Here is a 16,199-nt window from a genome sequence, read left to right on the forward strand (position 1 = left end):
TCAAAAAAGGTATCAAGTACATGGTAACTGCAAATCTAGATGTATCGGATGGTATCGTAAACGGCGCAACTGGAGTTTTGGAATTTGTTTTTTGCAATCCACAGTCAAATAAACCTATCATAGTGTATCTTAATTTTGATAGTAAGAAAGTTGGCAGAAACGCTCGACTTAAATTTCATGAATTTACAGAAAATTTGAATCTTAACAAAAACTGGACGCCTATTGAAAGACAAAGATATAGTTTGACTAATCATTTTCAACGTGACTATCAAATTACTCGAAATCAATTCCCATTAGTTCCCTGTGAAGCGCTTACAATTCATAAAAGTCAGGGACAAACATATTCAAAAGTATGCGTTGATTTACGCAAGAAAGGGAACTCGACTCGTCAGTTAATTTATGTTGCCTTGAGTCGTGTTTCGAAATTATCTGGCCTTTATATATTAGGAAATTTTCCGGGAAATATGGCCGACAATCCTACTATCAGAGCTTGTTTGAAAGAAACGGAAAGATTGAAGACGTATAGACAATTAACTTTATCTTTTAATAATTTAACAACTCACACAGGATTGGTTATTGCTTATCAGAATTCTAGATCTTTAAGAGAAAATTTGAAGTATATCAACGCGGATGCATGGTATTCGAGATGTGACATAATTGTATTTTCTGAAACGGGTATCCTGACAAACGATGAAGTAAATATACCCAATTTTAATATTGTTTACCGATCAGATAGACAAACACTTCCATTTTTTGTTAAGAGTGGCATTGCAAAAGGTATAATATGCTATGCGAAAATTGGTTTAATAATTTCAGTAGTAAGTCATAAGACGGTTTTTAAAGCCAATAACCTCAATAAATATGTTGGCCACACCGACTTAGTGATTCTAAAACATAGACATATTTCGCTTCTTACAGGCTATAAATCACCTAAAATTAATTGTAATGAATTTATATCTGTATTCAATTCAATTCACAATGATTATAATGACCCAACCATATTGATAGGAGATTTCAATTTCAATCTCAACAGTACATGTGACGAAACAAAAAAAATTGTTAAATACCTGAATAGAAAGAATCTTTTTGATAAGTTAGTTTGTAACGAGCCTACAACAGATCTTGGTTCAAGATTAGATATTGTGTTTTCTAACATAAGAAATATTTCAACTGGTGTATATGAGTCTTATTTTTCTGACCACAAACCAGTCTTTGCAATAATTCGTGAAACAGTATTGGAATTAGAATCCGCTGAATTTCTAGAAAGTGTGTATTTTGATAATTCTTCATCAAATTTAGTTAATGACAACATTCACAATGAACTTTTCAATGACCCTCCAGAAGATTTTTTTAATGATGCTGATATTTTGAATGAAAATTCAACAACACATATACTTGAAAACGAAGAATGGTCCAACGCTGAACTTTTTAGAAATTTGAATGATGCGTTATTAGATATTTTGGTTACTTCAATTGATTTTAATGTAGATACAGAATACCGCATTATGTCATTGTTAGAAAATTATTCTGAATCCCTTGATCTTGCTTATACGCATTTGAACGTTTGCCCAATTCAGATTTTTGACCGTTTACGTGATCTTGACAGGATGGCAAACGAACAGTATTTTCAAGAATTTGTTGAAATTGAAATCCCGAGAGATGGAAATTGTCAGTTCCATTCGATTTCATATTCTTTGATTGGAAATACAATATTGTCAAATGTTCTCCGAACGTTCGCATTCAGAAGTGTTTTACAAAATAAGTCCTATTTTGAAGGTAGAGAAAATTTACTTGAATCGGGATCATTTTTCAATCTCCTTTGTGTTTCATGCGAAGACAGTGCCTGGGGTAATGCGGATACTTTATACGCATTAAGCATTATTTTAAAACGAAGTATTTTTGTTGTTATCAAAGGAACCCCAGTTAATTGTTTAGAAATCAGACCACCAGTCGTATCATTGACTCCAATTGTTATGATTTACGGATCATCACATTATAATGTACTTCTTCCTAAAAAACTTCATTCTAAATATGAGTTTCCGAATACAAGTGTAATTAATGTAAGAGAAAGTGAACTGTTCTTGTAATTTTTGTTTTTTATTCCTTAGTATCTGTGTATTGTGGCGAAATTCAAACAGTCAGCGATGGTTTGTCTAAATTCTCACGGATGATAATGATAATGATAATGATGATGATAATGATAGTTATAATCTTTAAGATTGTTGAATTTTCAGTGGCCTTTTGTCACCTTGAAACTAATTAAGAGAAGTCTACATATATTTGAGCAATGCGCGGTATTTACATAAATTGTTTCATATCCGAGATATTTCTTATTACAATTGTCGCTGTAAATGTATATGATTTGTTAAAAAAAAAACCAATTACTCTTTTCAAAAATATTACTCGAACCGCTCAAATATGTGTAGGGGAATGAGGTGGGAACATTATCATCATCATTATCATTATGATTGTATTATTCAAATCTCATACTCGCAATTGATCCGATTGATTTTGAAAGAAGAGAGAATAATAACTGGTTGAAGCGAGATAACAATCTCAATTGTTTTGCATTGCACAGTGTGGCTGGACACTTGGACATCCACTAAGGCGTGGCTTGACACCCGCCTTGAACAAGCACAGTGCGACGAGACATCCACTGTTTAAAGCGAGATAACATTCTCAATTGTTTTGCATTGCACAGTGTGGCTGGACACTTGGACATCCACTAAGTAAGGCGTGGCCAGACACCCGCCTTGAACAAGCACAGTGCGACGAGACATCCACTGTTTAAAGCGAGATAACATTCTCAATTGTTTTGCATTGCACAGTGTGGCTGGACACTTGGACATCCACTAAGGCGTGGCTTGGCACCCGCCTTGAACAAGCACAGTGCGACGAGACATCCACTGTTTAAAGCGAGATAACATTCTCAATTGTTTTGCACTGCACAGTGTGGCTGGACACTTGGACATCCACTAAGTAAGGCGTGGCCAGACACCCGCCTTGAACAAGCACAGTGCGATGAGACATCCACTGTTTAAAGCGAGATAACATTCTCAATTGTTTTGCATTGCACAGTGTGGCTGGACACTTGGACAGCCACTAAGGCGTGGCGAGACACCCGCCTTGAACAAGCACAGTGCGACGAGACATCCACTGTTTAAAGCGAGATAACATTCTCAATTGTTTTGCATTGCACAGTGTGGCTGGACACTTGGACAGCCACTAAGGCGTGGCGAGACACCCGCCTTGAACAAGCACAGTGCGACGAGACATCCACTGTTTAAAGCGAGATAACATTCTCAATTGTTTTGCATTGCACAGTGTGGCTGGACACTTGGACAGCCACTAAGGCGTGGCGAGACACCCGCCTTGAACAAGCACAGTGCGACGAGACATCCACTGTTTAAAGCGAGATAACATTCTCAATTGTTTTGCATTGCACAGTGTGGCTGGACACTTGGACAGCCACTAAGGCGTGGCGAGACACCCGCCTTGAACAAGCACAGTGCGACGAGACATCCACTGTTTAAAGCGAGATAACATTCTCAATTGTTTTGCATTGCACAGTGTGGCTGGACACTTGGACATCCACTAAGTAAGGCGTGGCCAGACACCCGCCTTGAACAAGCACAGTGCGACGAGACATCCACTGTTTAAAGCGAGATAACATTCTCAATTGTTTTGCATTGCACAGTGTGGCTGGACACTTGGACATCCACTAAGTAAGGCGTGGCCAGACACCCGCCTTGAACAAGCACAGTGCGACGAGACATCCACTGTTTAAAGCGAGATAACATTCTCAATTGTTTTGCATTGCACAGTGTGGCTGGACACTTGGACATCCACTAAGTAAGGCGTGGCCAGACACCCGCCTTGAACAAGCACAGTGCGACGAGACGTCCACTGTTTAAAGCGAGATAACATTCTTAATTGTTTTGCATTGCACAGTGTGGCTGGACACTTGGACAGCCACTAAGGCGTGGCGAGACACCCGCCTAGAACAAGCACAGTGCGACGAGACATCCACTGTTTAAAGCGAGATAACATTCTCAATTGTTTTGCACTGCACAGTGTGGCTCGACACTTGGACATCCACTAAGTAAGGCGTGGCCAGACACCCGCCTTGAACAAGCACAGTGCGATGAGACATCCACTGTTTAAAGCGAGATAACATTCTCAATTGTTTTGCATTGCACAGTGTGGCTGGACACTTGGACAGCCACTAAGGCGTGGCGAGACACCCGCCTTGAACAAGCACAGTGCGACGAGACATCCACTGTTTAAAGCGAGATAACATTCTCAATTGTTTTGCATTGCACAGTGTGGCTGGACACTTGGACAGCCACTAAGGCGTGGCGAGACACCCGTCTTGAACAAGCACAGTGCGACGAGACATCCACTGTTTAAAGCGAGATAACATTCTCAATTGTTTTGCATTGCACAGTGTGGCTGGACACTTGGACAGCCACTAAGGCGTGGCGAGACACCCGCCTTGAACAAGCACAGTGCGACGAGACATCCACTGTTTAAAGCGAGATAACATTCTCAATTGTTTTGCATTGCACAGTGTGGCTGGACACTTGGACAGCCACTAAGGCGTGGCGAGACACCCGCCTTGAACAAGCACAGTGCGACGAGACATCCACTGTTTAAAGCGAGATAACATTCTCAATTGTTTTGCACTGCACAGTGTGGCTGGACACTTGGACATCCACTAAGTAAGGCGTGGCCAGACACCCGCCTTGAACAAGCACAGTGCGACGAGACATCCACTGTTTAAAGCGAGATAACATTCTCAATTGTTTTGCATTGCACAGTGTGGCTGGACACTTGGACAGCCACTAAGGCGTGGCGAGACACCCGCCTTGAACAAGCACAGTGCGACGAGACATCCACTGTTTAAAGCGAGATAACATTCTCAATTGTTTTGCATTGCACAGTGTGGCTGGACACTTGGACAGCCACTAAGGCGTGGCGAGACACCCGCCTTGAACAAGCACAGTGCGACGAGACATCCACTGTTTAAAGCGAGATAACATTCTCAATTGTTTTGCATTGCACAGTGTGGCTGGACACTTGGACAGCCACTAAGGCGTGGCGAGACACCCGCCTTGAACAAGCACAGTGCGACGAGACATCCACTGTTTAAAGCGAGATAACATTCTCAATTGTTTTGCACTGCACAGTGTGGCTGGACACTTGGACATCCACTAAGTAAGGCGTGGCCAGACACCCGCCTTGAACAAGCACAGTGCGATGAGACATCCACTGTTTAAAGCGAGATAACATTCTCAATTGTTTTGCATTGCACAGTGTGGCTGGACACTTGGACAGCCACTAAGGCGTGGCGAGACACCCGCCTTGAACAAGCACAGTGCGACGAGACATCCACTGTTTAAAGCGAGATAACATTCTCAATTGTTTTGCATTGCACAGTGTGGCTGGACATTTGGACAGCCACTAAGGCGTGGCGAGACACCCGCCTTGAACAAGCACAGTGCGACGAGACATCCACTGTTTAAAGCGAGATAACATTCTCAATTGTTTTGCATTGCACAGTGTGGCTGGACACTTGGACAGCCACTAAGGCGTGGCGAGACACCCGCCTTGAACAAGCACAGTGCGACGAGACATCCACTGTTTAAAGCGAGATAACATTCTCAATTGTTTTGCATTGCACAGTGTGGCTGGACACTTGGACAGCCACTAAGGCGTGGCGAGACACCCGCCTTGAACAAGCACAGTGCGACGAGACATCCACTGTTTAAAGCGAGATAACATTCTCAATTGTTTTGCATTGCACAGTGTGGCTGGACACTTGGACATCCACTAAGTAAGGCGTGGCCAGACACCCGCCTTGAACAAGCACAGTGCGACGAGACATCCACTGTTTAAAGCGAGATAACATTCTCAATTGTTTTGCATTGCACAGTGTGGCTGGACACTTGGACATCCACTAAGTAAGGCGTGGCCAGACACCCGCCTTGAACAAGCACAGTGCGACGAGACATCCACTGTTTAAAGCGAGATAACATTCTCAATTGTTTTGCATTGCACAGTGTGGCTGGACACTTGGACATCCACTAAGTAAGGCGTGGCCAGACACCCGCCTTGAACAAGCACAGTGCGACGAGACGTCCACTGTTTAAAGCGAGATAACATTCTCAATTGTTTTGCATTGCACAGTGTGGCTGGACACTTGGACAGCCACTAAGGCGTGGCGAGACACCCGCCTTGAACAAGCACAGTGCGACGAGACATCCACTGTTTAAAGCGAGATAACATTCTCAATTGTTTTGCACTGCACAGTGTGGCTGGACACTTGGACATCCACTAAGTAAGGCGTGGCCAGACACCCGCCTTGAACAAGCACAGTGCGATGAGACATCCACTGTTTAAAGCGAGATAACATTCTCAATTGTTTTGCATTGCACAGTGTGGCTGGACACTTGGACAGCCACTAAGGCGTGGCGAGACACCCGCCTTGAACAAGCACAGTGCGACGAGACATCCACTGTTTAAAGCGAGATAACATTCTCAATTGTTTTGCATTGCACAGTGTGGCTGGACACTTGGACAGCCACTAAGGCGTGGCGAGACACCCGCCTTGAACAAGCACAGTGCGACGAGACATCCACTGTTTAAAGCGAGATAACATTCTCAATTGTTTTGCATTGCACAGTGTGGCTGGACACTTGGACATCCACTAAGTAAGGCGTGGCCAGACACCCGCCTTGAACAAGCACAGTGCGACGAGACATCCACTGTTTAAAGCGAGATAACATTCTCAATTGTTTTGCATTGCACAGTGTGGCTGGACACTTGGACATCCAATAAGGCGTGGCTTGGCACCCGCCTTGAACAAGCACAGTGCGACGAGACATCCACTGTTTAAAGCGAGATAACATTCTCAATTGTTTTGCACTGCACAGTGTGGCTGGACACTTGGACATCCACTAAGTAAGGCGTGGCCAGACACCCGCCTTGAACAAGCACAGTGCGATGAGACATCCACTGTTTAAAGCGAGATAACATTCTCAATTGTTTTGCATTGCACAGTGTGGCTGGACACTTGGACAGCCACTAAGGCGTGGCGAGACACCCGCCTTGAACAAGCACAGTGCGACGAGACATCCACTGTTTAAAGCGAGATAACATTCTCAATTGTTTTGCATTGCACAGTGTGGCTGGACACTTGGACAGCCACTAAGGCGTGGCGAGACACCCGCCTTGAACAAGCACAGTGCGACGAGACATCCACTGTTTAAAGCGAGATAACATTCTCAATTGTTTTGCATTGCACAGTGTGGCTGGACACTTGGACATCCACTAAGTAAGGCGTGGCCAGACACCCGCCTTGAACAAGCACAGTGCGACGAGACATCCACTGTTTAAAGCGAGATAACATTCTCAATTGTTTTGCATTGCACAGTGTGGCTGGACACTTGGACATCCACTAAGGCGTGGCTTGGCACCCGCCTTGAACAAGCACAGTGCGACGAGACATCCACTGTTTAAAGCGAGATAACATTCTCAATTGTTTTGCACTGCACAGTGTGGCTGGACACTTGGACATCCACTAAGTAAGGCGTGGCCAGACACCCGCCTTGAACAAGCACAGTGCGACGAGACATCCACTGTTTAAAGCGAGTTAACATTCTCAATTGTTTTGCATTGCACAGTGTGGCTGGACACTTGGACATCCACTAAGTAAGGCGTGGCCAGACACCCGCCTTGAACAAGCACAGTGCGACGAGACATCCACTGTTTAAAGCGAGATAACATTCTCAATTGTTTTGCATTGCACAGTGTGGCTGGACACTTGGACATCCACTAAGTAAGGCGTGGCCAGACACCCGCCTTGAACAAGCACAGTGCGACGAGACATCCACTGTTTAAAGCGAGATAACATTCTCAATTGTTTTGCATTGCACAGTGTGGCTGGACACTTGGACAGCCACTAAGGCGTGGCGAGACACCCGCCTTGAACAAGCACAGTGCGAGGGAACATCCATGGTGTTAAAAGCTGATACGATTATCCAAGATTCACCGGAATGGAAACCATTCTACAACCGGGGAAGAGCGCAGTCCAGTTTGATTTTACTTCATGCTGACCGAAGCTTCAATTGCGGAAACCGAGGAAGTATACAGCAAATTCCGATGGCTAATGATCGAAATCCAACTAAGAAACTGCATCTGAGAACCTTTATCGCAAATCCTGATGTTCCACGCTTGCCGTAAGTACCCAGTATTTATTACAAATATCCCTCCACCTTATATTTTGTGTTTTGAGCAGCGCCGGAGTCCTTTTCGAAAAATTTGGCAACTGTGGCACGCGGTGCTGGTTTGTTGATCAAGACGGTCAAAAACTTCGGCATCATGCGTAACATGCCGTGGATTTGTGCTTGGTGCCGTTTCCAATCGAAGAACAATCACCGTGACCGTCACCAAGGACGAGTGGTGAATTATTATGGCCAACGCAAGGCTGTGTTGCTCAAAATGGAGACCGACACTCAACGGTTTTCAGTTACGAGCTACCGACGCTGCAATCAGCGATTTCAAGGGGTAAGTTAGCAATTATTCCAACCATTATCAATCAATTAAAAATTTTTTTTTGTCATTTCTAGGCCAACAAATAATCATCGAAGGTGCATGTGCAAGGACATTTGATGATGGTAACATTTTCTTTGGTGGGTATCTTTTATTATATTTTATGACTAAATCTATTGATTGAAACCTATTCTATTTTCCATAAATTGACGAAAGAGCTGTATGCTTCAGATGTGTGCATAAGCGGTGGTGAGCGAACACCCATTCGTTTTAAGACGCTCTCAGAGGCCGGATACCTTCACTTACCACCAGATGTCGGTCGGAAAAATGTAGTTATTAACCACCTTTAATCTAATGGAGAAAGGAGACTAGCTGTTTCTGAGCAACAATAAGTTCAACATCGAGCCGAAGATTCCATACCTGCCAGAGTAGTGAGATTGGCAGCAGTACATCCAATGAATTTTCTGGATATATCCCAAGAGTTAAACTACGGAACAGGATTTAGCAGCCGACTCTATGCATAAGCTGCATAAGCGTTCTAAATGATACATCGCAAGCGCTAATGATAAGTGCAGGTGAGTAATTTTTTAACTTCCTTTTAAAATATTTAAATTTGTTACCATTCAAGACTCATCGAAATGTCTTATTTTGAAGTAGATGTGTTCAAATGATGATAAGCTTGAAATTAAAATTTATTTAAATCTTATAATAACTGATCATAACCGATGAAAATAATATGCCCAACAAAATCTAATTTAGGATATATTTATTCTCCTAAACTAACACCTAATTTTTCTTCAAATTGTCGGCTTCCCAAACATAGCTATTTAAATGCTACAAAAAAAGGTTGAATTATTTATAAAATGTGAATAAAAATAATGGTTTTACTTGATTGTTTCTAGATAACAATCGTACGGGTGCTGAAAATAAGCTATCCAGATATGGAACTACACCGCAACACGGGTGATAGACTACACCACATTTGTATAAAATCTGATGATTGCTCGACGATTGCTTGATTCTATGCTAGCCAACACACGATACAAAATAATTCGCGCGAACACAAACGATTGCTGACGAAAACAGTACCAGCAACAAAAAAAAAAACACCTCCACCCCGGCTGGAGCTGAGTAAATCGCCTAAAGTTTGTACAAACAGCACCATACACCATGCCAGAAGCGGGCCATAGACAACATAAATGGCGTGTGCAAATTCGATGATTTCAACACGATGGTTTGATGTATGCTCGCCCACACACGATACAAACGTATTTCGCGCGGACACAAACGATGGCTGGCGATAACAGCAACAGCATAAGCAACAACAAAAAACCACCTCCACCCCGGCTGGGGCTGAGTAAATTGCCTGAATTTTGTACAAACAGCACCATACACCATGGCACAGAGGGTGGTTTGTACAAAATATTTCGATCCGGTCCGATTTTATTCAAACCGTTTGTGTGCTAAATGAAGCAGTGCCATACCTCCTGCTAGTCAACTAGCGGTCCTAATAAATCACTTGCGGTGTTTCATGGTAAATTCATTTGTTTAATTTTTTTTTTTTCAATATGATGACACTAATCATCAAACAACAAAGAATTTCAAGTGAACATATTTAGTATCAATTACTCATACCATTACATTACATTACATTACCATTCAAATTTTGATATCTCCAATTGTTCGCTTAATTTAACATTGTGAACGGATTCAAATCCATACGCGGAAAACGAATTCAATTTACATTTTATAATTCATAATTTGGATTAAAAAACCAGCATCTGAATAGAATTAAAATTTAAATGCAGACTCACAATTCAGAATCACTGTTCAAATTAAAAAATCATCATTTAGTTCAAAATAATATTAAAATTAGAGATTCAAATCTGATTTTGTAATTGGCATTCACAGTTGTGAATTCATATTCTGGTTTAAGATTGAACATGTACAAAATTCTGATACAAAACAGAATAATTGAGACCCTCAAGATCAAAGGGATGCAAGTGTCAAAATCATCAATTTCGAGTACATAAGTATACCTAACGATTCCTCATGTTTCAATGAACGGTGAAAAACTCAGATTTTTTTATATTTTTTTAACACTTGTTTGATTGAATTAAAACTGCTCGAATTGCTCGATTGAATGAAAACTCGAGCACCTTCACAACTTTGAAGCGCGTTTTCTCGAAACTATTATTTAGGCACTTGCACCCCTCTGATCCACCTGATGCACCCCACCGATTCATATGATTTTTAAATTGTGTAATCTAATCGAATCCGTTGATAATTTCAATAGATTACTTATTTTAATTTTGTGTCAATATCAGTTGCCCAATCTATAACAGGTTTTGATGAACGGAGCTTTAAGCTCGCGGGGATAGAGAAGCTACTTTGTACGTCTCGCAAGTCTCAATCAAGCTTTGCAGTCCGGATTTATAATGTTTCGGACAGATATCACATGCTCGCGTATGTCGGCAATGTTGCGGGCAGTAAACTGAAACTGTACAGCGATCACTTATGCAACATGTTGTCATATAGTCTGTAGATCTGTAAATCTCTAGTCTCGTCGGGGTGAATGATGCTCGTTCGCCCCTGGTCCGCTGTATGGCCGAAAATTGCCACTGCTACTCCTTTCCCTAGTTAATACTTACTAGGCTTCGGGTGGCTGGTGGCAATGGTGGTTACAGTTGAGGCTCATTTTTGGTGCGGCCGACGACCGCGCAGTTAGAACAGGTGTGTCTGACTGTGTTGTTGTGGCTTGCTAACAACTCCTAACGGAGGTAAAATAGAAAGCATTAGAATGTTCCAACTGGATGCGGTCCGGGTGGATGCTCAATGGTGCCGTGAAGACGATTGATGCGTGATCACGCTGCCAGGGATTCACAGGTTGATGAGAGTTCAGGATGCCGCGTCACGATTTGGCGTGGCTAGGCAGGCTGTCTGCAGGCAGTAAAGAAACGACTAGATCTCTGCTGAATGAGATGCTGGCGGGAGCCTAACACCAGATAAAGAAAGAATAATTTTGTAGGTAACATACCTTCCCAAATTTGAACTGGTTGCTTTCAAAATTTAAGTCATTCATGTATGTAAATATTTGAAATATGGTATTTGAGTTCAATTATTGTGATTTATGTACGTATAATATTTGTTAAAGCTAAATAATTTTATTATTTAGTACTAAATTCTTTATTTTTGTGTATTGATATCACTTAGACTTAAAATGCCCAAACCAAACATGACTGGATCTAGTCCAAATAGTTTCGGTTGTACTGATGAATATAGCAAAGTTCTAACCTTAAAGACTCCTTTTAACAGCTTGCTGAGTCGCAAATGCTTGACGCTACATGTTCACCAACGAGGTGCTGAGTACATTGGCCCGAAACACTCAAGGTATCTCTCGGTAGTTACTGTTTTTCTGTGAAGTTTAAGTGGAAGTTCGAATATTACTATGGATTCAATTATGGATTTTTGAAAATAATGTATCAAAAAGTTATGTGAAATAGAAGCACAACCTTGGAAAGTAAGCATCTGTCGCGGATATCAGCTTCGATATGAACCTCAGATTGTACAAAGAAGGAACAAATTGTTTATGCTAACGTGGTTTTCTAAGCTTGATCATTTTCCATTGGAGTCTCATTCGGTAATTCAGAAGACATAATAATAGTTAACGTTATTTCCACGTAGAAGAAAACTTGGAACGCCTGTAAAAGAGAGAACTAACAATTTGCGTTGCACACAGTGTGAAGGTAAAATTTTAAAAGCATGAGAACACATTTTAACATTTAGCATACATTCTTTGATTGCCAATGGTCGGCAGTTATTATTGATTGAAGTTTTTCAATAAAACCTTACATACACGTTATATTAATAAACACTTCACGATTAAGTCAGCAGACTTTTGCGTTAGCAATTCACACACGAATCCTCAATGTTTGATTAGGGAACATAGAACAATTTTAACAGGCTTCGCGTCGGGATCGATGATATCGCCAGTGCATTCAGTGGGTGTTTTGCTGCGCCACAGAAAGTTAAAATGCCGTTCATCCACAAAGGTGGGCGTTAAAAAAAACTTGTTTTTTTTTTATTTTCACGAGCAGCCTGAGTCCCATATCCTCATCCATCCGAGGATCTCTTCTCCTTATCAGCAGCATTCTGCGTTTGTACAACAGCAGAAAACTGTAGTGTCAGCAGAAAAAAATTGATTGGATCCTTTACGAATTGCTTGGCGGTCTCCGTTTGCATTTTTTCAAACTCGGCAGCCACAGCGAGGAGGTTGCGAAGTTCATTGGCAATGCTGTGCGATCGCGAGCCACTCCAGTTGACACGCAGTTGACATGGTGAACTTCGAGGGCTCCTACTTTGTCTTCCGACTTCAAAATGAGAACATCATTCATAATTTCTTGTGAGCCTTTGTAAGTCTTGGACGGGATGGGACCAGGACCTCCTTCGACGACGTCGTCCTTGACCAGCAAGAGATAGAAAGCGTTCTTTCGATTTGTTCAATCCTGAAGGGAAGCTGAAAAATGCCAGCTGATGTACAGGTTGAAAAATGTCGATTTTGTGAATGCCATAGCCACCGAATAACTGTCGCAGCAAGGATGTCTTCAGGACCCGAAATCGGAAATGATTTTGTAGATTGGAAGCCATCCTGAGCAAAATGAAATCTATGAGTACATAATCTAAAACACTTTACTGATTTTCATACGTTCTTGATAAGAAGTTTTCTCCGTAGTGCTCCTTTGATTTGTGTTCAGTGGGATAATGTAGCACCAATGCTCGCATAATGGTCCTCCAGGTGCAATTTGAGACTAATGAACCGGCTTTTCGGATGGGCTTTTCACGTTATTTTTGCTGATTTTTGGCCGTCCGGAAATTGTTAACCTGCTCTCGAATACAGTATGTAATCTATAGAATTTTCACTGTCGTTTTGTTTTCCCTTTGTTTACATCGTATGTGCACGATAAAATAAAATAACCCGGAATTAGGGTAAATACTGTTGGGACTGAGCTTAGAAGCAAGTAACACATTTGATAAGGAGGTAAGGGTTAATATTTTTTTTTCGATGTTATTTTTCTAAAGTGTCGTCAGTATTTTCTACTATAGTGAAATTATGAAAATACAACTTTTTTTTCAATGAGAGTGGAAGGGGGATGTGGGATGCTGATATAACACTGCATCTGATTAACATATAAACTCAGGCAATCATTACTATTACACCGATGCTACATTGGGCAGCCCCTTGTAAGTCGAGGAACAGTTTATAACTCCCTATAGCCACTAAAGCGGGCCATAGACTACACAAATGGCCTGTATAAATTCGATGATTCCACGACGATTGTTTGATCTATGCTCGCCCACACACTATACAAACATTTTTCACGCGAACACAAACGATTGCTGGCGAAAACAGCAAAAGCAACAAACAAAAAACATCTCCACCCCGGCTGGGAAGATGTTTTTTACAAAATATTTCTATCCCGACCGATTTTACTCCAACCGTTTGGGCGCTCATTCAAGCTCTTTGCTTTTTTTTATTTGCGTGCTCACAAATTTGCGTAGTTGCCAAAAAATTTTAAAGTGCCAATCTTGTTACTCGTTCGTTGTTAACTTTTTCTGATCGTGCATATTCGAGAGTAACGTTCAGCATTAATTTGTTTGTTTTAAATGTTCACTTGGCTGAGCGTGCATATTCGAGAGTAACGTATGTAACGTGTTTACGTTTTGAAGAAAACATCAAAGTCCTGCATCACTAAACAGATTCATCTTTCGTCAAAATTGTCCGCGTTTGCCACAACACATCCACCAGCAACCGGGAAAGCCACAGAAACAACTGAACTGAATGCCGACAAGATACTTGAAACTTTTGGGACTACGATCAATCAGAAGGCCCCCAACGAGCCCTGCGATGCACTCACCGATCTATGGTTCCAGCAGCTCAGCAACTTCTGCCGTTAACGATCCAGTGGTCCTTCCCCTTGTGGGCGCAATAACAATCAACCGTGCATCACACTGGACTGCCGTTCCTCGCTCACACAGCACCTCAGGCATGCCACACACAGCGCGGAGTATGTCCAGTTTCTCCACAAAATCAGCAGAGCTCTGTTCATCTGTACGCCAAACAACCACAAGGCGGCTGCACCGCACCTGTGCGAAGTATGACCAGGAAACTGAACTCAGCTGCACCACAATGTTTTTCCAATATGCAACCACTGTCGGTTCGTTCAGTATCCACATATTGGCTTGCCCCAATCCAAGAAAAAAACCTATCGGTCCCTGTAGTAAAATCCCAAGCACTCAACCCTCCAAGTTTGCAACATCATTCCGTGCAGCACTGGACCGCAAGGAGGCATGATAAACCAAGGTTCCCCCTGCTATTCCTGAATCGAAAAGGAATGCTCAATTCTGCGCTCGAAGGACTCAGCTGTAACAACTCTTCGAACTGCACCATTCCGTGATTACAAATGTAACAAATCGAGTTGATTTACCCACTTTCATTTCATTTTTTTTTTAATTAATTGTTTGTTTTTAAGGTTTAAACTGATACAGCAGAGTGTTAATGCGTACCTACGTATTAAGCAAATCGAATTTCTCTAACCCGAAAACGGAGGATTAACAACTCGAACACGGCACCAAAAATGCTAGCGAATCAGGCACAAGTGGCATTATTTATGCCATTATAGGATTTTGTAAAAACACCTTAACGCTGCCTCCATCATACACGTAGTTCAGCGCTTCACTTGAATTAATAAGGACTCCAGGCAACTACCGTTTTTGTTACGTACTAAGATAGGATCGATCTTTTGATTCTTAACCTGAACTCGAAGCATATTTCCATCTGCTTATTGCACGGTAAGTTTATTTGCTTGTAGGCTTGCGTTAGACCCTTGAATGGTTATTTGATTATTTATGTTTTCGAAATTGGTCTGTCATAAAAAATTTTAAATGTATTAATCTGTCAATCTATTCTTAATTTCGTTTATTTCGATTGGTATTATTTTCATCACTAGCTATCTTATAAGTCCTATTAGACATGGTTGTGGACAAAAAAAAAACTTTACCAGCTGCCTTGTTATTTGATATAGGCTAGAGGTAGAATCTACGCATATCCTTAAGACTTAATAAACAATAATCTTCTATGAATTTTATATTAGTTGACGTAGCTGTCTAATTTTGGATTGCAACCAAGACAAATGTTACTTGTCAGACTGATACCTTTATACGAGCTGGCGCACTCGCCTATGACGATTGTTAATTCAAATTGAATTACTCGTCTGATTCGAACAGGAATCTTACTCTGCGTATCGGCACATGTTCTATATATGAGTGTAAGCTTTATGATCCAAACGAAGGTGGAAAAAAGACTTTGGGTGGCGTACTGGCCTGATTCGACACAAGACTGGCAGAATCGTCTCTTAAACTAAGCCGGCGTACTCGCCGGATTCTAAATTTAGCTGGCATACTTGCCTGATTTAAATAAGCTTCTTTTTTCAACTTGGCTGGCGTACTCGGCCTATTTTAATTGAGCTGGCGTATTCGCCTGATAAAACTTAGCTGGCGTACTCGCCTTTTTAAACTAAGCTGGCGTACTTAGTCGGTGTACTCGCCTTTTTTTTAACAGAGCTGGCGTACTCGTCTGATAAAACTTA

At 41.7% G+C, this 16,199-nt stretch overlaps 1 protein-coding gene and 1 long non-coding RNA gene across 2 annotated transcripts in view; one reads left to right on the plus strand and one right to left on the minus strand.

The window, feature by feature from the left end:
• The window catches only part of LOC129758141 (B-cell receptor CD22), a 504,009-nt gene that overhangs the window by 407,960 nt on the left and 79,850 nt on the right, over positions 1-16,199 (minus strand). The gene's annotated exons all lie outside the window — the stretch shown is intronic.
• Positions 8,357-10,015, plus strand: LOC129758151 (uncharacterized). Its single transcript, XR_008739906.1, has 3 exons — positions 8,357-8,568; positions 8,631-9,128; positions 9,456-10,015. It is a non-coding gene; the product is annotated as an uncharacterized LOC129758151 (long non-coding RNA).

This window comes from Uranotaenia lowii, chromosome 3, assembly GCF_029784155.1.
Source record: "Uranotaenia lowii strain MFRU-FL chromosome 3, ASM2978415v1, whole genome shotgun sequence".
Taxonomy (NCBI): domain Eukaryota; kingdom Metazoa; phylum Arthropoda; class Insecta; order Diptera; family Culicidae; genus Uranotaenia; species Uranotaenia lowii.